Below are 24,643 nucleotides of genomic sequence, written 5' to 3' on the forward strand. Positions count from 1 at the left end.
AAATGACACCATATTCTCTCTGTCTGCATTCCAAATGACACCATATTCTCTCTGTCTGCATTCCAAATGACACCATATTCCCTCTGTCTGCATTCCAAATGACACCATGTTCTCTCTGTCTGCATTCCAAATGGCACCATATTCTCTCTGTCTGCATTCCAAATGACACCATGTGTTTCTGACACCATCTGTCTGCATTCCAAATGGCACACCATTCCAAATGGCACCATATTCTCTCTGTCTGCATTCCAAATGGCACTCTCTGTCTGCATTCCAAATGGCACCATATTCTTTCTGTCTTCTGGCTCTGTCTGCATTCCAAATGACACCATATTCTCTCTGTCTGCATTCCAAATGACACCATATTCTCTCTGTCTGCATTCCAAATGACACCATATTCCCTCTGTCTGCATTCCAAATGACACCATGTTCTCTCTGTCTGCATTCTGGCACCATATTCTCTCTGTCTGCATTCCAAATGGCACCATATTCTCTCTGTCTGCATTCCAAATGACACCATATTCTCTCTGTCTGCATTCCAAATGGCTATTCTCTGTCTGCATTCCAAATGACACCAAATGGCACCATATTCTCCTGTTTCTCTCTGTCTGCATTCCAAATGGCACCATATTCTCTCTGTCTGCATTCCAAATGACACCATATTCTGTCTGCATTCCAAATGACACCATATTCTCTCTGTCTGCATTCCAAATGGCACCATCTGGCACCATATTCTCTCTGTCTGCATTCCAAATGACACCATATTCTCTCTGTCTGCATTCCAAATGACACCATGTCTGCATTTGGCACCATCTGTCTGCATTCCAAATGACACCATATTCTCTCTGTCTGCATTCCAAATGACACCATTCCAAATGACACCATCTTCTCTGTCTGCATTCCAAATGACACCATATTTTCTCTGTCTGCATTCCAAATGGCACCATATTCTTTCTGTCTGCATTCCAAATGGCACCATATTCTCTCTGTCTGCATTCCAAATGACACCCAAATGACAACATATTATCTCTGTCTGCATTCCAAATGGCACCATTCTCTCTGTCTGCATTCCAAATGACACCCTGCGTTTTTCTCTGTCTGCATTCCAAATGACACCATCTCTGTCTGCATTCCAAATGGCACCATATTCTCTCTGTCTGCATTCCAAATGGCACCATATTCTCTCTGTCTGCATTCCAAATGGCACCATATTCTCTCTGTCTGCATTCCAAATGGCACCATATTCTTTCTGTCTGCATTCCAAATGGCACCATATTCTCTCTGTCTGCATTCCAAATGACACCATATTCTCTCTGCATTCCAAATGGCACCATTTCTCAAAAATGGCACCATATTCTCTCTGTCTGCATTCCAAATGGCACCATATTCTCTCTGTCTGCATTCCAAATGGCACCATATTCTCTCTGTCTGCATTCCAAATGGCACCATATTCTCTCTGTCTGCATTCCAAATGGCACCATATTCTCTCTGTCTGCATTCCAAATGGCACCATATTCTCTCTGTCTGCATTCCAAATGGCACCATATTCTCTCTGTCTGCATTCCAAATGGCACCATATTCTCTCTGTCTGCATTCCAAATGGCACCATATTCTCTCTGTCCAAATGGCACCATTTTTTCAATCTCTCTGTCTGCATTCCAAATGGCACCATGACACCATATTCTCTCTGTCTGCATTCCAAATGGCACCATATTCTCTCTGTCTGCATTCCAAATGGCACCATATTCTCTCTGTCTGCATTCCAAATGGCACCATATTCTCTCTGTCTGCATTCCAAATGGCACCATATTCTCTCTGTCTGCATTCCAAATGGCACCATATTCTCTCTGTCTGCATTCCAAATGGCACCATATTCTCTCTGTCTGCATTCCAAATGACAAATTCTCTCTGTCTGCATTCCAAATGGCACCATTTCTCTCTGTCTGCATTCCAAATGACACCATACGTTCCTCTCTGTCTGCATTCCAAATGACACCATATTCTCTCTGTCTGCATTCCAAATGGCACCATGCGTTTCTCTCTGTCTGCATTCCAAATGACACCATATTCTCTCTGTCTGCATTCCAAATGACACCATCTGCATTCCAAATGGCACCATCTCTCTGTCTGCATTCCAAATGACATATTCTCATAAATTTTCTCTGCATTCTGGCACCATATTCCATTCCAAATGGCACCATATTCTCTCTGTCTGCATTCCAAATGGCACCATATTCTGCTTCTGTCTGCATTCCAAATGGCACCATATTCTCTCTGTCTGCATTCCAAATGACACCATTTTCTCTGTCTGCATTCCAAATGGCTCTCTGTCTGCATTCCAAATGACACCATATTCTCTCTGTCTGCATTCCAAATGGCACCATATTCTCTCTGTCTGCATTCCAAATGACACCATGCGTTCTCTCTGTCTGCATTCCAAATGACACCATTCCATTTTCTCTCTGTCTGCATTCCAAATGGCACCATATTCCAAATGACTTCCAAATGGCACCATATTCTCTCTGTCTGCATTCCAAATGGCACCATATTCTCTCTGTCTGCATTCCAAATGACACCATATTTTTCTCTGTCTGCATTCCAAATGGCACCATATTCTCTCTGTCTGCATTCCAAATGGCACCATATTCTCTCTGTCTGCATTCCAAATGGCACCATATTCTCTCTGTCTGCATTCCAAATGACACCATATTAAATGGCACCATCTCTGTCTCTGTCTGCATTCCAAATGGCACCATATTCTCTCTGTCTGCATTCCAAATGGCACCATATTCTCTCTGTCTGCATTCCAAATGACACCATAATCTCTCTGTTCATTCTCTCTGTCTGCATTCCAAATGACACCTGTCTGCATTCCAAATTCTCTCTGTCTGCATTCCAAATGGCACCATATTCTCTCTGTCTGCATTCCAAATGACACCATATTCCTCTCTGTCTGCATTCCAAATGACACCATGCGTTTCTGGCACCATCTGTCTGCATTCCAAATGACACATATTCCATTCCAAATGGCACCATATTCTCTCTGTCTGCATTCCAAATGGCACCATCTGTCTGCATTCCAAATGGCACCATTCCAAATTCTCTCTGTCTGCATTCCAAATGGCACCATATTCTCTCTGCATTCTGCATTCCAAAATGACACCATGACATTCCAAATGACACGTTTCTCTCTGTCTGCATTCCAAATGACACCATGCGTTTCTCTCTGTCTGCATTCCAAATGACACCATGCGTTTCTCTCTGTCTGCATTCCAAATGACACCATGCATTTCTCTCTGTCTGCATTCCAAATGACACCATGTGTTTCTCTCTGTCTGCATTCCAAATGACACCATGTGTTTCTCTCTGTCTGCATTCCAAATGGCACCATATTCTCTCTGTCTGCATTCCAAATGGCACCATATTCTCTCTGTCTGCATTCCAAATGGCACCATATTCTCTCTGTCTGCATTCCAAATGGCACCATATTCTCTCTGTCTGCATTCCAAATGACACCATATTCTCTCTGTCTGCATTCCAAATGACACCATATTCTCTCTGTCTGCATTCCAAATGGCACCATATTCTCTCTGTCTGCATTCCAAATGGCACCATATTCTCTCTGTCTGCATTCCAAATGGCACCGTATTCTCTCTGTCTGCATTCCAAATGGCACCATATTCTCTCTGTCTGCATTCCAAACGACACCATGTTCCCTTTGGGTTAAAAGTCATGTTTAGGGCCCTGGTTAAAAGTCATTAACACTCAAATCAAATTAGAGTCCAAGGTGCCAACACCTTTACACTCAAATCAAATTAGAGTCCAAGTTAACATTTAGTGCCAACACCTTAACACTCAAATCAAATTAGAGTCCAAGTTAACATTTAGTGCCAACACCTTTACACTCAAATCAAATTAGAGTCCAAGTTAACATTTAGTGCCAACACCTTAACACTCAAATCAAATTAGAGTCCAAGTTAACATTTAGTGCCAACACCTTAACACTCAAATCAAATTAGAGTCCAAGTTAACATTTAGTGCCAACACCTTTACACTCAAATCAAATTAGAGTCCAAGTTAACATTTAGTGCCAACACCTTAACACTACACTCATTTAGTGCCAATCAAATCAAATTAGAGTCCAAGTTAACATTTAGTGCCAACACCTTAACACTCAAATCAAATTAGAGTCCAAGTTAACATTTAGTGCCAACACCTCAAATTAGAGTCACATTTAGTGCAAATTAACAAATTTAGAGTCCAAGTTAACATTTAGTGCCAACACCTTAACACTCAAATCAAATTAGAGTCCAAGTTAACATTTAGTGCCAACACCTTAACACTCAAATCAAATTAGAGTCCAAGTTAACATTTAGTGCCAACACCTTTACACTCAAATCAAATTAGAAATTAGAGTCCAAGTTAACATTTAGTGCCAACACCTTTACACTCCAATCAAATTAGAGTCCAAGTTAACATTTAGAGTGCATTTAGTGCAACACCTTAACACTCAAATCAAATTAGAGTCCAAGTTAACATTTAGTGCCAACACCTTTACACTCAAATCAAATTAGAGTCCAAGTTAACATTTAGTGCCAACACCTTTACACTCAAATCAAATTAGAGTCCAAGTTAACATTTAGTGCCAACACCTTAACACTCAAATCAAATTAGAGTCCAAGTTAACATTTAGTGCCAACACCTTAACACTCAAATCAAATTAGTCCAGTCCATTTAGTGCCAACACCTAACATTTAGAGTCCAAGCCAACACCTTTACACTCAAATCAAATTAGAGTCCAAGTTAACATTTAGTGCCCTAACAAATTAGAGTCCTTTACACTCAAATCAAATTAGAGTCCAAGTTAACATTTAGTGCCAACACCTTAACACTCAAATCAAATTAGAGTCCAAGTTAACATTTAGTGCCAACACCTTAACACTCAAATCAAATTAGAGTCCAAGTTAACATTTAGTGCCAACACCTTAACACTCAAATCAAATTAGAGTCCAAGTTAACATTTAGTGCCAACACCTTTACACTCAAATCAAATTAGAGTCCAAGTTAACATTTAGTGCCAACACCTTTACACTCAAATCAAATTAGAGTCCAAGTTAACATTTAGTGCCAACACCTTTACACTCAAATCAAATTAGAGTCCAAGTTAACATTTAGTGCTCAAACTCAAATCAAATTAGAGTCCAAGTTAACATTTAGTGCCAGAGTTTAACATTTAGTGCCAACACCTTAACACTCAAATCAAATTAGAGTCCAAGTTAACATTTAGTGCCAACACCTTTTAGAGTCCAAGTTAACATTTAGTGCCAACACCTTAACACTCAAATCAAATTAGAGTCCAAGTTAACATTTAGTGCCAACACCTTTACACTCAAATCAAATTAGAGTCCAAGTTAACATTTAGTGCCAACACCTTAACACTCAAATCAAATTAGAGTCCAAGTTAACATTTAGTGCCAACACCTAACATTCAAATTAGAGTCCAAGTTAACATTTAGTGCCAACACCTTTAACACTCAAATCAAATTAGAGTCCAAGTTAACATTTAGTGCCAACACCTTTACACTCAAATCAAATTAGAGTCCAAGTTAACATTTAGTGCCAACACCTTTACACTCAAATCAAATTAGAGTCCAAGTTAACATTTAGTGCCAACACCTTAACACTCAAATCAAATTAGAGTCCAAGTTTTACATCAAATTTTAGTGCCAACACCTTAACACTCAAATCAAATTAGAGTCCAAGTTAACATTTAGTGCCAACACCTTAACACTCAAATCAAATTAGAGTCCAAGTTAACATTTAGTGCCAACACCTTTACACTCAAATCAAATTAGAGTCCAAGTTAACATTTAGTGCCAACACCTTAACACTCAAATCAAATTAGAGTCCAAATTAACACTCAAATCAAATTAGAGTCAAACCTTAACACTCAAATCAAATTAGAGTCCAAGTTAACATTTAGTGCCAACACCTTAACACTCAAATCAAATTAGAGTCCAAGTTAACATTTAGTGCCAACACCTGAACACTCAAATCAAATTAGAGTCCAAGTTAACATTTAGTGCCAACACCTTAACACTCAAATCAAATTAGAGTCCAAGTTAACATTTAGTGCCAACACCTTAACACTCAAATCAAATTAGAGTCCAAGTTAACATTTAGTGCCAACACCTTAACACTCAAATCAAATTAGAGTCCAAGTTAACATTTAGTGCCAACACCTTAACACTCAAATCAAATTAGAGTCCAAGTTAACATTTAGTGCCAAACACCTTTTTAGTGCAACACTCAAATCAAATTAGAGTCCAAGTTAACATTTAGTGCCAACACCTTTCAAATCAAATTAGAGTCTTAACATTTAGTGCAAATCAAATTAGAGTCCAAGTTAACATTTAGTGCCAACACCTGAACACTCAAATCAAATTAGAGTCCAAGTTAACATTTAGTGCCAACACCTGAACACTCAAATCAAATTAGAGTCCAAGTTAACATTTAGTGCCAACACCTTTACACTCAAATCAAATTAGAGTCAAATTTAGTGCAAATTAACACTCAAATCAAGAGTCCAAGTTAACATTTAGTGCCAACACCTTTACACTCAAATCAAATTAGAGTCCAAGTTAACATTTAGTGCCAACACCTTAACACTCAAATCAAATTAGAGTCCAAGTTAACATTTAGTGCCAACACCTTAACACTCAAATCAAATTAGAGTCCAAGTTAACATTTAGTGCCAACACCTTTAAATCAAATTAGAGTCTCAAATCAAATTAGAGTCCAAGTTAACATTTAGTGCCAACACCTTAACACTCAAATCAAATTAGAGTCCAAGTTAACATTTAGTGCCAACACCTTAACACTCAAATCAAATTAGAGTCCAAGTTAACATTTAGTTAACATTTTAGTCCAAGCCAACACCCTTAACACTCAAATCAAATTAGAGTCCAAGTTAACATTTAGTGCCAACACCTTTACACTCAAATCAAATTAGAGTCCAAGTTAACATTTAGTGCCAACACCTTAACACTCAAATCAAATTAGAGTCCAAGTTAACATTTAGTGCAACACCTTAACACTCAAATCAAATTAGAGTCCAAGTTAACATTTAGTGCCAACACCTTAACACTCAAATCAAATTAGAGTTAACATTTAGTGCAAGAGTTAACATTTAGTGCCAACACCTTAACACTCAAATCAAATTAGAGTCCAAGTTAACATTTAGTGCCAACACCAAATGAACATTTAGTGCTTTACAAATCAAATTAGAGTCCAAGTTAACATTTAGTGCCAACACCTTAACACTCAAATCAAATTAGAGTCCAAGTTAACATTTAGTGCCAACACCTTAACACTCAAATCAAATTAGAGTCCAAGTTAACATTTAGTGCCAACACCTTAACACTCAAATCAAATTAGAGTCCAAGTTAACATTTAGTGCCAACACCTTAACACTCAAATCAAATTAGAGTCCAAGTTAACATTTAGTGCCAACACCTTAACACTCAAATCAAATTAGAGTCCAAGTTAACATTTAGTGCCAACACCTTTACACTCAAATCAAATTAGAGTCCAAGTTAACATTTAGTGCCAACACTTAACAAAATCAAATTAGAGTCCAAGTTAACATTTAGTGCCAACACCTTAACACTCAAATCAAATTAGAGTCCAAGTTAACATTTAGTGCCAACACCTTTACACTCAAATCAAATTAGAGTCCAAGTTAACATTTAGTGCCAACACCTTTACACTCAAATCAAATTAGAGTCCAAGTTAACATTTAGTGCCAACACCTTAACACTCAAATCAAATTAGAGTCCAAGTTAACATTTAGTGCCAACACCTTAACACTCAAATCAAATTAGAGTCCAAGTTAACATTTAGTGCCAACACCTTTACACTCAAATCAAATTAGAGTCCAAGTTAACATTTAGTGCCAACACCTTTACACTCAAATCAAATTAGAGTCCAAGAGTTAACATTTAGTGCCAACACCTTAACACTCAAATCAAATTAGAGTCCAAGTTAACATTTAAATCAAATTAGTGCCAACACCTTCAACACTTTAGTGCAAATCAAATTAGAGTCCAAGTTAACATTTAGTGCCAACACCTTTACACTCAAATCAAATTAGAGTCCAAGTTAACATTTAGTGCCAACACCTTTACACTCAAATCAAATTAGAGTCCAAGTTAACATTTAGTGCCAACACCTTAACACTCAAATCAAATTAGAGTCCAAGTTAACATTTAGTGCCAACACCTTAACACTCAAATCAAATTAGAGTCAAGTTAACATTTAGTGCCAACACCTTAACACTCAAATCAAATTAGAGTCCAAGTTAACATTTAGTGCCAACACCTTAACACTCAAATCAAATTAGAGTCCAAGTTAACATTTAGTGCCAACACCTTAACACTCAAATCAAATTAGAGTCCAAGTTAACATTTAGTGCCAACACCTTAACACTCAAATCAAATTAGAGTCCAAGTTAACATTTAGTGCCAACACCTTAACACTCAAATCAAATTAGAGTCCAAGTTAACATTTAGTGCCAACACCTTAACACTCAAATCAAATTAGAGTCCAAGTTAACATTTAGTGCCAACACCTTAACACTCAAATCAAATTAGAGTCCAAGTTAACATTTAGTGCCAACACCTTAACACTCAAATCAAATTAGAGTCCAAGTTAACATTTAGTGCCAACACCTTTAACACTCAAATCAAATTAGAGTCCAAGTTAACATTTAGTGCCAACACCTTAACACTCAAATCAAATTAGAGTCCAAGTTAACATTTAGTGCCAACACCTTTACACTCAAATCAAATTAGAGTCCAAGTTAACATTTAGTGCCAACACCTTTAACACTCAAATCAAATTAGAGTCCAAGTTAACATTTAGTGCCAACACCTTAACACCTTTAACACTCAAATCAAATTAGAGTCCAAGTTAACATTTAGTGCCAACACCTTAACACTCAAATCAAATTAGAGTCCAAGTTAACATTTAGTGCCAACACCTTTACACTCAAATCAAATTAGAGTCCAAGTTAACATTTAGTGCCAACACCTTTAACACTCAAATCAAATTAGAGTCCAAGTTAACATTTAGTGCCAACACCTTAACACTCAAATCAAATTAGAGTCCAAGTTAACATTTAGTGCCAACACCTTAACACTCAAATCAAATTAGAGTCCAAGTTAACATTTAGTGCCAACACCTTAACACTCAAATCAAATTAGAGTCCAAGTTAACATTTAGTGCCAACACCTTTAACAATCAAATCAAATCAAATTAGAGAGTCCAAGTTAACATTTAGTGCCAACACCTTTACACTCAAATCAAATTAGAGTCAAGTTAACATTTAGTGCCAACACCTTAACACTCAAATCAAATTAGAGTCCAAGTTAACATTTAGTGCCAACACCTTAACACTCAAATCAAATTAGAGTCCAAGTTAACATTTAGTGCCAACACCTTAACACTCAAATCAAATTAGAGTCCAAGTTAACATTTAGTGCCAACACCTTTACCAACACTCAAATCAAATTAGAGTCCTTAACACTTAGTGCAAATCAAACTCAAATCAAATTAGAGTCCAAGTTAACATTTAGTGCCAACACCTTTTACACTCAAATCAAATTAGAGTCCAAGTTAACATTTAGTGCCAACACCTTAACACTCAAATCAAATTAGAGTCCAAGTTAACATTTAGTGCCAACACCTTAACACTCAAATCAAATTAGAGTCCAAGTTAACATTTAGTGCCAACACCTTAACACTCAAATCAAATTAGAGTCCAAGTTAACATTTAGTGCCAACACCTTAACACTCAAATCAAATTAGAGTCCAAGTTAACATTTAGTGCCAACACCTTAACACTCAAATCAAATTAGAGTCCAAGTTAACATTTAGTGCCAACACCTTAACACTCAAATCAAATTAGAGTCCAAGTTAACATTTAGTGCCAACACCTTAACACTCAAATCAAATTAGAGTCCAAGTTAACATTTAGTGCCAACACCTTTACACTCAAATCAAATTAGAGTCCAAGTTAACATTTAGTGCCAACACCTTAACACTCAAATCAAATTAGAGTCCAAGTTAACATTTAGTGCCAACACCTTAACACTCAAATCAAATTAGAGTCCAAGTTAACACCTTAACACTCAAATCAAATTAGAGTCCAAGTTAACATTTAGTGCCAACACCTTTACACTCAAATCAAATTAGAGTCCAAGTTAACATTTAGTGCCAACACCTTTACACTCAAATCAAATTAGAGTCCAAGTTAACATTTAGTGCCAACACCTTAACACTCAAATCAAATTAGAGTCCAAGTTAACATTTAGTGCCAACACCTTAACACTCAAATCAAATTAGAGTCCAAGTTAACATTTAGTGCCAACACCTTAACACTCAAATCAAATTAGAGTCCAAGTTAACATTTAGTGCCAACACCTTAACACTCAAATCAAATTAGAGTCCAAGTTAACATTTAGTGCAAACCTTAGAGTCCAAGTTAACATTTAGTGCCAACACCTTAACACTCAAATCAAATTAGAGTCCAAGTTAACATTTAGTGCCAACACCTTAAACACCTTAACACTCATTTAGTCAAGTTAACATTTAGTGCAACACCTTAACACTCAAATCAAATTAGAGTCCAAGTTAACATTTAGTGCCAACACCTTAACACTCAAATCAAATTAGAGTCCAAGTTAACATTTAATTAACACTCAAATCAAATTAGAGTCCAAGTTAACATTTAGTGCCAACACCTTAACACTCAAATCAAATTAGAGTCCATTTAGTTAACATTTAGTGCCAACACCTTAACACTCAAATCAAATTAGAGTCCAAGTTAACATTTAGTGCCAACACCTTAACACTCAAATCAAATTAGAGTCCAAGTTAACATTTAGTGCCAACACCTTAACACAACAAATCAAATTAGAGTCCAAGTTAACATTTAGTGCCAACACCTTTACACTCAAATCAAATTAGAGTCCAAGTTAACATTTAGTGCCAACACCTTAACAAATCAAATTAGAGTCCAAGTTAACATTTAGTGCCAACACCTTAACACTCAAATCAAATTAGAGTCCAAGTTAACATTTAGTGCCAACACCTTAACACTCAAATCAAATTAGAGTCCAAGTTAACATTTAGTGCCAACACCTTAACACTCAAATCAAATTAGAGTCCAAGTTAACATTTAGTGCCAACACCTTTACACTCAAATCAAATTAGAGTCCAAGTTAACATTTAGTGCCAACACCTTAACACTCAAATCAAATTAGAGTCCAAGTTAACATTTAGTGCCAACACCTTAACACTCAAATCAAATTAGAGTCCAAGTTAACATTTAGTGCAGTGCCAACACCTTAACACTCAAATCAAATTAGAGTCCAAGTTAACATTTAGTGCCAACACCTTTACACTCAAATCAAATTAGAGTCCAAGTTAACATTTAGTGCCAACACCTTAACACTCAAATCAAATTAGAGTCCAAGTTAACATTTAGTGCCAACACCTTAACACTCAAATCAAATTAGAGTCCAAGTTAACATTTAGTGCCAACACCTTAACACTCAAATCAAATTAGAGTCCAAGTTAACATTTAGTGCCAACACCTTTACACTCCAATCAAATTATAGTCCAAGTTAACATTTAGTGCCAACACCTTAACACTCAAATCAAATTAGAGTCCAAGTTAACATTTAGTGCCAACACCTTTACACTCAAATCAAATTAGAGTCCAAGTTAACATTTAGTGCCAACACCTTAACACTCAAATCAAATTAGAGTCCAAGTTAACATTTAGTGCCAACACCTTAACACTCAAATCAAATTAGAGTCCAAGTTAACATTTAGTGCCAACACCTTTACACTCAAATCAAATTAGAGTCCAAGTTAACATTTAGTGCCAACACCTTTACACTCAAATCAAATTAGAGTCCAAGTTAACATTTAGTGCCAACACCTTAACACTCAAATCAAATTAGAGTCCAAGTTAACATTTAGTGCCAACACCTTAACACTCAAATCAAATTAGAGTCCAAGTTAACATTTAGTGCCAACACCTTAACATTTAGAGTCCAACATTTAGTGCCAACACCTTAACACTCAAATCAAATTAGAGTCCAAGTTAACATTTAGTGCCAACACCTTTACACTCAAATCAAATTAGAGTCCAACATTTAGTGCAAAATCAAATTAGTGTTAACATTTAAAACACCTTAACACTCAAATCAAATTAGAGTCCAAGTTAACATTTAGTGCCAACACCTTAACACTCAAATCAAATTAGAGTCCAAGTTAACATTTAGTGCCAACACCTTAACACTCAAATCAAATTAGAGTCCAAGTTAACATTTAGTGCCAACTTAAATTAAGTAAGAAAATAAAAGTATCAAATCAAATGTATTTATAAAGCCCTTCGAACATCAGCTGATATCTCAAAGTTCTGTACAGAAACCCAGCCTAAAACCCCAAACAGCAAGAAATGCAGGTGTAGAAGCACGATACAATAACAATAACGAGACAATACCTCATTTACTTCAACTACCTCAGTTACCTCCACTACCTCATTTACCTCAACTACCTCATTTACCTCAACTACTTCTACTACCTCAACTACTTACACGTACACTACTACTTCCGGGTTGGAGCGAGCGGTCGCATCCGCACTCGGTCCGCACTCGGTCCGCAGGTAGTATTACATTTCATTACATTTCATTATAGTACAACGGTTTGATTTGTCTAATCTTAGCAATTTCTTCTTAGCTAGCTACATAGCCGTCTTTGTATCATAGATAATTGCGTAATTATCGTATTTCGTCGTCCTAACGCAGGCTACACTGCTATCTGCCCTGCAGCTAGCCAGCTAGCTAACGTCCACCGTCTACTGATTAGCAGCACAACTATTACACTCAACTGAACGACTTGATTAGTGTAGTGTTAGCTAGTTACATAGTTGTCTTTGTTGTCTTCGTATCCAAGATAATTGTGTAGTTTAGAGTGTGTAGTTTTAGAATAATTTTGCACGCCCAATTTTTCAGTTTTTGATTTGTTAAAAAAGTTTGAAATATGCAATAAATGTCGTTCCACTTCATGATTGTGTCCCACTTGTTGTTGATTTTTCACAAATAAAATAAAGTTTTATATCTTTATGTTTGAAGCCTGAAATGTGGCAAAAGGTCGCAAAGCTCAAGGGGGCCGAATACTTTCGCAAGGCACTGTATTTATGGATATTCGTGTTAAAGAGATTTTTAATTAAATTCAGCTGATCAATGTAAATGCTGCTCTGAAATAAACCTCTCCCTGTGTGAGTTTAATGACAGGGGAGAGAGGGGGAGGGAGTTAAGAGAGGGAGGTTAGACTGTGGAAAGAGAGAGAGAGGGAGGTTAGACTGTGGAAAGAGAGAGAGATGGAGGTAAGACTGTGGAAAGAGAGAGAGAGGGAGGTTAGACTGTGGAAAGAGAGAGAGAGGGAGGTAAGACTGTGGAAAGAGAGAGGGAGGTTAGACTGTGGAAAGAGAGAGGGAGGTTAGACTGTGGAAAGAGAGAGAGAGGGAGGTTAGACTGTGGAAAGAGAGAGAGATGGAGGTAAGACTGTGGAAAGAGAGAGGGAGGTAAGACTACGGAAAGAGAGAGAGAGGGAGGTAAGACTGTGGAAAGAGAGAGGGAGGTTAGACTGTGAAAAGAGAGAGAAAGAGATAGGGTGCAAATGTCTCGACCACACCAAAAGCGTCTTTGCTTTTTGCTACAACAAAAGTACATTGATATCCAATGGAACACTTTGTTTTTTCTTTGCTTTGTAGAGGCAGTCGCAGTGTGTTCTGTGTGGTGCCTATGATGAATTTATCGAACGTATGCATCAATCTCTATGCGAAGATGGCGTGACAGAAATGACACCAGAAGGTGAATGTTGACGCTATCAGTGTAATCATAAGATGTATGGAAAGAGAGAGAGAGGGAGGTAAGATGTATGGAAAGAGAGAGAGAGAGGTAAGATGTATGGAAAGAGAGAGAGAGAGAGAAGTAAGATGTTTGGAAAGAGAGATAGAGGTAAGATGTATAGAAAGAGAGAGAGAGAGAGGTAAGACGTATGGAAAGAGAGAGAGAGGGGTGTAAGATGTATGGAATGAGAGAGAGAGAGGTAAGATGTATGGAAAGAGAGAGAGAGGGATGTAAGATGTATGGAAAGAGAGAGAGAGAGGTAAGATAATCCTAAGAGAGGAAGAGAGAGAGAAGATGTATGGAAAGAGAGAGAGAGAGAGAGTAAGATGTATGGAAAGAAGAGAGAGAGAGAGTAAGATGTATGGAAAGAGAGAGAGAGAGGTAAGATGTATGGAAAGAGAGAGAGAGAGGTAAGATGTATGGAAAGAAGAGAGAGGTAAGATGTTTGGAAAGAGAGATAGACGTAAGATGTATGGAAAGAGAGAGAGAGGAGGTAAGATGTATGGAAAGAGAGAGAGAGAGGTAAGATGTATGGAAAGAGAGATAGAGGGAGGTAAGATGTGTGGAAAGAAGATGTAAGATGTATGGAAAGAGAGAGAGGGAGGAAGATGTATGGAAAGAGAGAGAGAGAGGTAAGATGTATGGAAAGAGAGAGAGAGAGAGAGTAAGATGTATGGAAAGAGAGAGAGAGAGAGAGGTAAGATGTTTGGAAAGAGAGAGAGAGGGAGGAAGATGTATGGAAAGAGAGAGAGAGAGGTAAGATGTATAGAAAGAGAAAGAGAGAGGTTAGATGTTTGGAAAGAGAGATAGAGGGAGGTAAGATGTATGGAAAGAGAGAGAGAGGGAGGTAAGATGTATGGAAAGAGAGAGAGAGGGAGGAAGATGTATGGAAAGAGAGAGAGAGGGAGGTAAGATGTATGGAAAGAGAGAGAGAGAGAGAGAGAGAGAGGTAAGATGTATGGAAAGAGAGAGAGAGGGAGGAAGATGTATGGAAAGAGAGAGAGAGAGGTAAGATGTATGGAAAGAGAGAGAGAGAGAGAGAGAGGTAAGATGTATGGAAAGAGAGAGAGAGAGAGAGGTAAGATGTATGGAAAGAGAGAGAGAGAGTAAGATGTATGGAAAGAGAGAGAGAGGAGGTAAGATGTATGGAAAGAGAGAGAGAGAGAGGTAAGATGTATGGAAAGAAAGAGAGAGAGGTAAGATGTTTGGAAAGAGAGATAGAGGTAAGATGTATGGAAAGAGAGAGAGAGGTAAGATGTATGGAAAGAGAGAGAGAGAGGTAAGATGTTTGGAAAGAGAGATAGAGGGAGGTAAGATGTGTGGAAAGAGAGAGAGAGGGAGGTAAGATGTATGGAAAGAGAGAGAGAGGGAGGAAGATGTATGGAAAGAGAGAGAGAGAGGTAAGATGTATGGAAAGAGAGAGAGAGAGAGAGGTAAGATGTATGGAAAGAGAGAGAGAGAGAGAGGTAAGATGTTTGGAAAGAGAGAGAGAGGGAGGAAGATGTATGGAAAGAGAGAGAGAGAGGTAAGATGTATAGAAAGAGAAAGAGAGAGGTTAGATGTTTGGAAAGAGAGAGAGGTAAGATGAGGAAAGAGGTAAGATGTATGGAAAGAGAGAGAGAGGGAGGAAGATGTATGGAAAGAGAGAGAGAGGGAGGTAAGATGTATGGAAAGAGAGAGAGGAAAGAGAGAGAGTAAGATGTATGGGAAAGAGAGAGAGAGGGAGGAAGATGTATGGAAAGAGAGAGAGGTAAGATGTATGGAAAGAGAGAGAGAGAGAGGAAGAGATGAGAGAGAGAGAGAGAGAGAGAGAGAGAGAGAGTAAGATGTATGGAAAGAGAGAGAGAGAGAGGTAAGATGTATGGAAAGAGAGAGAGAGAGAGAGAGAGAGAGGTAAGATGTATGGAAAGAGAGAGAGAGGGAGGAAGATGTATGGAAAGAGAGAGAGAGAGGTAAGATGTATGGAAAGAGAGAGAGAGAGAGAGAGGTAAGATGTATAGAAAGAGAAAGAGAGAGGTTAGATGTTTGGAAAGAGAGATAGAGGGAGGTAAGATGTATGGAAAGAGAGAGAGAGGGAGGTAAGATGTATGGAAAGAGAGAGAGAGGGAGGAAGATGTATGGAAAGAGAGAGAGAGGGAGGTAAGATGTATGGAAAGAGAGAGAGAAGAGAGAGAGAGAGAGAGAGAGAGAGAGAGAGAGAGAGAGAGGGTAAGATGTATGGAAAGAGAGAGAGAGAGAGAGAGAGAAGAGAGGGGTAAGATGTATGGAAAGAGAGAGGTAATGGAAGACCCCCATGAAATGGACAAAAATGAATGGCATCTTATTGGCCTTGGGCGAGCCATGTACACAATCGCAAATACCACTCAAAAGGATCTCAGTTTATCAAAACCATAAACAAACGGAACAAATGCCAAGTGTAATAAAAAATATATCCCATAGAGGGTGAACTCCACCGTAGATTTTCATGGTCACAAAGTCAGAATGTTTTTGACACATATGTAATAACCGTATGAACATACATTTGTCTTATTTTATTGAGTTTGTCCATGAGGCCTATGTTTGGTCCATTTGATATATATGATCATAGGAAGTTGGCTTCCGAACCCAAAAGTCAGTGAACCATGGCCAAATGGCATAAGAAATGTCAAATTGCAGTGTCTTTGGCATCATTAAAACTTCTTCGGGATCGGTGTCATTTCCACGGGACGGTCGAACTAATGTAATCTAATGCGATTAGCATGAGGTTGTAAGTAACAATAACATTTTCCAGGACATAGACATGTCTAATATTGGCAGAAAGCTTAAATTCTTGTTAATCTAACTGCACTGTCCAATTTACAGTAGCTATTACAGTGAAAGAATACCATGCTATTGTTTGAGAACAGTGCACAATTGTGACAATGAAAAGTTAGTAATATACAAATTAGACACATCTGGGCAGTCTTGATACAACATTTTGAATGAAAATGCAATGGTTCATTGGATCAGTCTAAAACATTGCACATACACTGCTGCCATCTAGAGGCCAAAATCTAAATGGCAGCTGGGCTGGAATAATACATTATGGTCTTTCTCTTCCATTTCAAACATGATGGTACAAAAAGTTGTTTTCTTTGTATTATCTTTTACCAGATATGTCTCCTACATTCCTTTCACATTTACACAAAAGTCAGTGTTTCCTTTCAAATGGTACCAATAATATGCAAATCATTGCTTCAGGGCCTGAGCTTCAGGCAGATGGATTTGGGTATGTCATTTTAGGCGTTCATTTATCAAATTAATTCTCTGTAATTATTATTTCTCTGATTAAACTAATCATGTAAATGTAATTATCTAGGAAGTCGGGGCACCAAAGAAAATCTTCAGATTACAAAGTTATAATTTTCCGAATGTAACTCTTCAGATATTTTAATATCTGATCAATTAGTCTTCTAATTAGTGAATTATTATTTATTTACCTCACGTCAGTCTCATTCCAAACGTTGTGAATTGTTGGTTATCTGCACGAACCCAGCCTTTACTATAAATCCTCCATACACCAATTGGCTTAATCATTTATTTACTAACTAACTAAATAATCACAGAAATGCATCAACAAGTAAACAAGTAAACAGTAGATATTGGTAACTAACACAGGATAGGGAAGATTCTCTAGTGGGCTAAGCCGATATGATGGCTTGGTGGACAAAATTGAAGGGGGTGTGGACTGGGAAGGGGTGTGGACAAAATGGAAGGGGGTGTGGACTGAGATAGAAGGGAGTGTGGACTGAGAAAGAAGGGGGTGTGGACAAAGGGAAGGGGGTGTGGACTGAGAGAGAGTGGGAAAGACGAAAGGGATCAATAATTGGTAATTACATTAAATGAAATGCTAATCATTTGCACATGAACTCATTCGGGAATAATCGCAATCAAAATATATTTACGCACATGTGTTGTTGTGATCTCTGTTGGAATCCGGTATGTCTGCTGGAGAGTTAATCTGAGTCTCTCTCTCTCTTTCTGTTTCCCTGAACAGCGAAGTATTTAGTGGTTAGAATGGATACTTCAGAGTACCCTTCAGAAATGTTCTGATAGAAACAATGTTTTGGCGGTTGTCTGTCTTCTCGTCCTATGTTTACATAATTTCTAGCTGCAGACTAGTAATTAGTATCTCAAATTTGCTCTTATTCTGTAGGGATTGATAGTCTCAGAGTTGAACCATTTCCAGCCGTGTAGCCAATGCTCCATGTAGTATGGTTAGGAATTATATTCGCAATCACAGCTCACACTGTGGGTTTGCTCAGTCTTGGTACATAAACCTCTGCCACCTCAGTTTACACCGAGGTACGCGTGATCTTAACTATTCGCCACCACAGCTCACGCTGTGGGTTTGCTCTAAAGAGGATTTTCATAGGAGGGGCTTTTATTCGTAACAATAGAAAAGGCGGTTCTATGACACCTGATCATGTCTGTGCGTGGCCAATGACTTAGTTAACTTCATGGTGAGACTTGTGGGCAGTATTGAGTAGCTTGGATGAATAAGGTGCCCAGAGTGAACTGCCTCCTACTCAGCCATAAAAGCTATAATATGCATGTAATCAGTATATGTGGATAGAAAACACTCTGAAGTTTCTAAAACTGTTTGAATGATGTCTGTGATTATAACAGAACTCATATGGCAGGCAGAAACCTGAGAAAAAAATCCAACCAGGAAGTGGGAAATCTGAGGTTTGTAGGTTTTCAACTCATAGCCTATCGAAGATACAGTGGGATATTGGTCATGTTGCACTTCCTAAGGCTTCCACTAGATGTCCACAGTTTTTAGAACCTTGTTTGATGCTTCTACTTTGAAGTGGGGCCGAATGAGAGGGGATTGAAGCAGGTGTCTGGCAGATTGCCATGAGCTCGTAACGCGCGGTCATGTGAAAGTTAGCTTGCGTCCCATTGCTTTTCTACAGACAAAGGAATTCTCCGGTTAGAACATTATTGAAGATTTATGGTAAAAACATCTTAAAGATTAATTCTATACGTCGTTTGACATGTTTTGTCCGACCTTTCGGGCTGTACTTGACAAACGCCCTAACAAAAAGTGGAACTGAGATTCCTGGGAGTGCAATCTGATGAAGATCATCAAAGGTAAGTGGATATTTGATAATGTTATTTCTGACTTCTGTTGACTGCACAATATGGCGAATATCTTTTTTGCTCGTTTGGTCTCTGTACTCAGATTATTTCATGGTGTGATTAAACAAAAAAATATGACACAGTGGTTGCATTAATTAAGGAAGTTAAAGTTCCATGTATAATAGTTATATCTTTCATCAATGTTTATCAATGTTTATTATGAGTATTTTTTGAAAATTGATGTGGCTCTCTGAAAAATCACTGCATGTTTTGGAACTACTGAACATAACACGCCAATGTAAAATTAGATTTTTGGATATAAATATGCACTTTATCGAACAAAACAAACATGTATTGTGTAACATGATGTCCTATGAATGTCATCTGATGAAGATCATCAAAGGTTAGTGATTAATTCTATCTATATTTCTGCTTTTTGTGACTCCTCTCTTTGGCTGGAAAAAAGTTTTTCTGTGACTTGGTGGTGACCTAACATTATCGTTTGTGGTGCTGAATGTACACATTCAGAGATTTAGTTGTGTGTTTCCGGTCCTTCGTGAGGTCACCAAATGAAACACACTCAACATAACTGTCCCTGAAGTGTCCACGGATCATTCCCACAAGTGGACATATAGTTTCATTTTCCCATTTTGGAGATTTCGGAGTTGAAATCCTTTTTCTCTTTCTGCACGTCCAGGGGGAGAGAGTCTCCGCCAGTAATGTACGACCTGAGATAACATAACCTGGGTGTAGGAGAGAGATAGAGAGGGGGAATCCACAATCTATACACAGAAAGGGCTATGTCATGACAGGATCTTGTGTCCATTTGCCATTCATGATTATAGGAAGTCGGCTTCCGAACCCAAAAGTCATCGAAAATGTCCAAATGGCATAAGAAATGTCCAAATGGCATTTATACTGACCAAATAATATATATATTACTATGTTAAGCCCTGAATCAACCTATAAGGTCTATTTGTCATGTTTGAATATAGAAAGTCATAGGAAGTAAGGATTTCTCGTTGATGTTGATTCGGCATGTCCATTTCGTAATGGGAAGTCCTTATGGATATACATTGGCAATGGACACACACAACTTGCAGTAGAGCATGTTCACACTGACAATATAGCATGTGTGTAATGGACACTGTCCAATCGCTCGTTGGTGTTAATTTCAGACTGTCCATTTGGTGATGAAAAATCCCTCATTAAATACATTGGAAATGTACAAATGTAAACTGTCCATTGGCAATGTCGTACAATGGGCATTTACCATTTGAAATTGGACATGCTCTAATATACTGCAGAAACGCCCAATCGTTGATCTCAGGATGGCCGGGTAGTGATAGTTGTTCCTCTCCATCACTCGTTGGTGTTGATTTCAGCCTGTCCATTTGGTGATGGTAAATTCCTCATTAAATACATTGGAAATGTACACTGTCCATTTGCAATGTCTTCCAATGGGCATTTACCAACACAAATTGGACATGCTCTAATATACTGCAATGATGCAGTAATCCACTTATTCACTGCCTTTTTCTATAATCAATACACCAGCTGGTAACTCTTAACTGGTTGGGACAGCTCATGAAGTGTCCTAAATATATTTAGACTAGGTGGGACCTTTGTGACTAAAGGTGCTTCATGCATAACTTGTATTTTTACCCGTAAGAGCAGGAGAAAAATGTCTCTATTCTCAGCACGTAGGACCAATGGTCTACTCTGCTTTGTGGATACAGGCCCATCTCTCAGACTCTCAAGGAAGAGGCCGTTCCCCTCATCCGTGAGATGCACGCCAGTTCTCTGGTACTGTCCAGGGACATAGTGCTTTTCGGCACAGGGGCAGATTGTGGGCATGCGTCTGTCACGGAGAAATGGAAACACCAGCTGGTTGACAGACCACTGGACGATCTCTATGGGCTTGTTGAACATCTATATGGGCTATTTGATGTCCTCCTCCCACTGGACCATCTCTATGGGCTTGTTGATGTCCTCCTCCCACTGGACCATCTCTATGGGCTTGTTGATGTCCTCCTCCCACTGAACCATCTATATGGGCTTGTTGAACATCTGTATGGGCTTGTTGATGTCATCCCACTGGGCCATCGCTATGGGCTTGTTGATGTCCTCTTCCCACTGGACCATCTCTATGGGCTTGTTGATATTCTCCTCCCACTGGACCATCTCTATGGGCTTGTTGATGTCCTCCTCCCACTGGACCATCTATATGGGCTTGTTGAACATCTATATGGGCTTGTTGATGTCCTCCTCCCACTGGGCCATCTCTATGGGCTTGTTGATGTTCTCCTCCCACGGGACCATCTCTAAGGGCTTGTTGATGTTCTCCTCCCACTGGACCATCTCTATGGGCTTGTTGATGTTCTCCTCCCACTGGACCATCTCTATGGGCTTGTTGATGTCCTCCTCCCACTGGACCATCTATATGGGCTTGTTGAACATCTGTATGGGCTTGTTGATGTCCTCCTCCCACTGGGCCATCTCTATGGGCTTGTTGATGTTCTCCTCCCACTGGACCATCTCTATGGGCTTGTTGATGTCCTCCTCCCACTGGACCATCTCTATGGGCTTGTTGATGTCCTACTCCCCCTGGACCATCTTCATGAGCTTGTTGATGTCCTCCTCCCACTGGACCATCTCTATGGGCTTGTTGATGTCCTCCTCCCACTGGACCATCTCCATGGGCTTGTTGATGTCCTCCTCCCTCTGTCATCTCCAACTCCCCCCCTGATGTCAGAGTAGACCACCATTGTCCTGGGGAACATTCAGATGACTACCTCCAAATCATCTGCCAGATGCTGCCAGATGCTGCCAGATGCTGCCATATACTTTGGTTAATATTTCCTGATGTCATCTAGCCAGATACATTGTTTATTCTCTCCTGTAGTCCTCTAGCCAGATACATTGTTTATTCTCTCCTGGTGTCATCTAGCCAGATACATTGTTTATTCTCTCCTGTAGTCCTCTAGCCAGATACCTTGTTTATTCTCTCCTGGTGTCATCTAGCCAGATACATTGTTTATTCTTTCCTGTAGTCCTCTAGCCAGATACCTTGTTTATTCTCTCCTGTAGTCCTCTAGCCAGATACCTTGTTTATTCTCTCCTGTAGTCCTCCAGCCAGATACCTTGTTTATTCTCTCCTGTAGTCCTCCAGCCAGATACATTGTTTATTCTCTCCTGTAGTCCTCCAGCCAGATACGTTGTTTATTCTCTCCTGTAGTCCTCTAGCCAGATACCTTGTTTATTCTCTCCTGTAGTCCTCCAGCCAGATACCTTGTTTATTCTCTCCTGGTGTCATCTAGCCAGATACATTGTTTATTCTCTCCTGTAGTCCTCTAGCCAGACACCTTGTTAATTCTCTCCTGTAGTCCTCTAGCCAGATACCTTGTTTATTCTCTCCTGTAGTCCTCCAGCCAGATACCTTGTTTATTCTCTCCTGTAGTCATCTAGCCAGATACATTGTTTATTCTCTCCTGGTGTCATCTAGCCAGATACCTTGTTTATTCTCTCCTGTAGTCCTCTAGCCAGATACATTGTTTATTCTCTCCTGTAGTCCTCTAGCCAGATACATTGTTTATTCTCTCCTGTAGTCATCTAGCCAGATACCTTGTTTATTCTCTCCTGTAGTCCTCCAGCCAGATACCTTGTTTATTCTCTCCTGTAGTCCTCCAACCAGATACATTGTTTATTCTCTCCTGTAGTCCTCCAGCCAAGATACCTTGTTTATTCTCTCCTGTAGTCCTCTAGCCAGATACATTGTTTAATATCTCCTGTAGTCCTCTAGCCAGATACGTTGTGTAATCTCATCGTAAAATATTTACTTCAGTCTCTGTTTTCTTAGCTCTCACCAACTTGCTTTGAGCAATAATCAGTAGGATCATGAGCTGGGATCAATAAATTAAACACACCACATTTTGAGGGTTCACAAAGAGAGTTAAACCGTATTATAATGTTGTATAATAATGTCCGATAATCACCTGCTGGTGTAAAAATCATGGACATTAAAAACAAACAATTACATTTGAAGAGAGATGTAGCCATTGGTTTAAAGATGAGATGTAGCCATTGGTTTAAAGATGAGATGTAGCCATTGGTTTAAAGATGAGATGTAGCCATTGGTTTAAAGATGAGATGTAGCCATTGGTTTAAAGCCTAAAGAGAAAGGAAATTCACATGACACATTACCTATTCCACCCATGCTCCATCAAGGTTTTCCAGCACCACAATGTCAACACCACAATGCCAGTCTCATTGTCAACAGTGAAGAGGCGACTCCGGGATGCTGGCCTTCTAGGCAGAGTTGCAAAGAAAAAGCCATATCTCAGACTGGCCAATAAAAAGAAAAGATTAAGATGGGCAAAAGAACACAGACACTGGACAAAGGAACTCTGCCTAGAAGGCCAGCATCCTGGAGTCTTCGCTGTTGACGTTGAGACTGGTGTTTTGTGGGTACTATTTAATGAAGCTGCCAGCTGAGGACTTGTGAGGCGCCTGTTTCTCAAACTAGACACTCTAATATACTTGTCCTCTTGCTCAGTTGTGCACCGGGGCCTCCCACTCCTCTTTCTATTCTGGTTAGGGCCAGTTTGCGCTCTTCTGTGAAGGGATTAGTACACAGCGATGTACGAGACCTTCAGTTTCTTGGCAATTTCTCGCATGGAACAGCCTTCATTTCTCAGAACAACAATAATGCTGCCAGGGAAACACCAGATAATACTGGCATATGTTGAAGCATATCAATTTATGATTTCTTTAGAGGCAGAAATGATGGAAAGAGAGAGAAATGGGGAAACATTCAGGAGACAGAGAGGTAAAGAGGAGGACACCCTTTCTGTATGTTGTATTGCCCCTCTCCCCCCTCATTCCTCTCTCCATCTCTCTCTACGTGCTGTATGTTGTATTGCCCCTCTCCCCCCTCATTCCTCTCTCCATCTCTCTCTACGTGCTGTATGTTGTATTGCCCCTCTCCCCCCTCATTCCTCTCTCCATCTCTCTCTACGTGCTGTATGTTGTATTGCCCCTCTCCCCCCTCATTCCTCTCTCCATCTCTCTCTACGTGCTGTATGTTGTATTGCCCCTCTCCCCCTCATTCCTCTCTCCATCTCTCTCTGTACGTGCTGTATGTTGTATTGCCCCTCTCCCCCTCATTCCTCTCTCTCATCCCCTCTCCCCCTCATTCCTCTCTCCATCTCTCTCGCTGTATGTTGTATTGCCCCTCTCCCCCTCATTCCTCTCTCCATCTCTCTCTACGTGCTGTATGTTGTATTGCCCCTCTCCCCCTCATTCCTCTCTCCATCTCTCTCTATGTTGTATTGCCCCTCTCCCCCTCATTCCTCTCTCCATCTCTCTACGTGCTGTATGTTGTATTGCCCCTCTCCCCCTCATTCCTCTCTCCATCTCTCTCTACGTGCTGTATGTTGTATTGCCCCTCTCCCCCCTCATTCCTCTCTCCATCTCTCTCTACGCGCTGTATGTTGTATTGCCCCTCTCCCCCCTCATTCCTCTCTCCATCTCTCTCTACGTGCTGTATGTTGTAT

Source organism: Oncorhynchus nerka, linkage group LG4, assembly GCF_034236695.1.
Source record: "Oncorhynchus nerka isolate Pitt River linkage group LG4, Oner_Uvic_2.0, whole genome shotgun sequence".
NCBI classification, from domain to species: Eukaryota; Metazoa; Chordata; class Actinopteri; order Salmoniformes; family Salmonidae; genus Oncorhynchus; species Oncorhynchus nerka.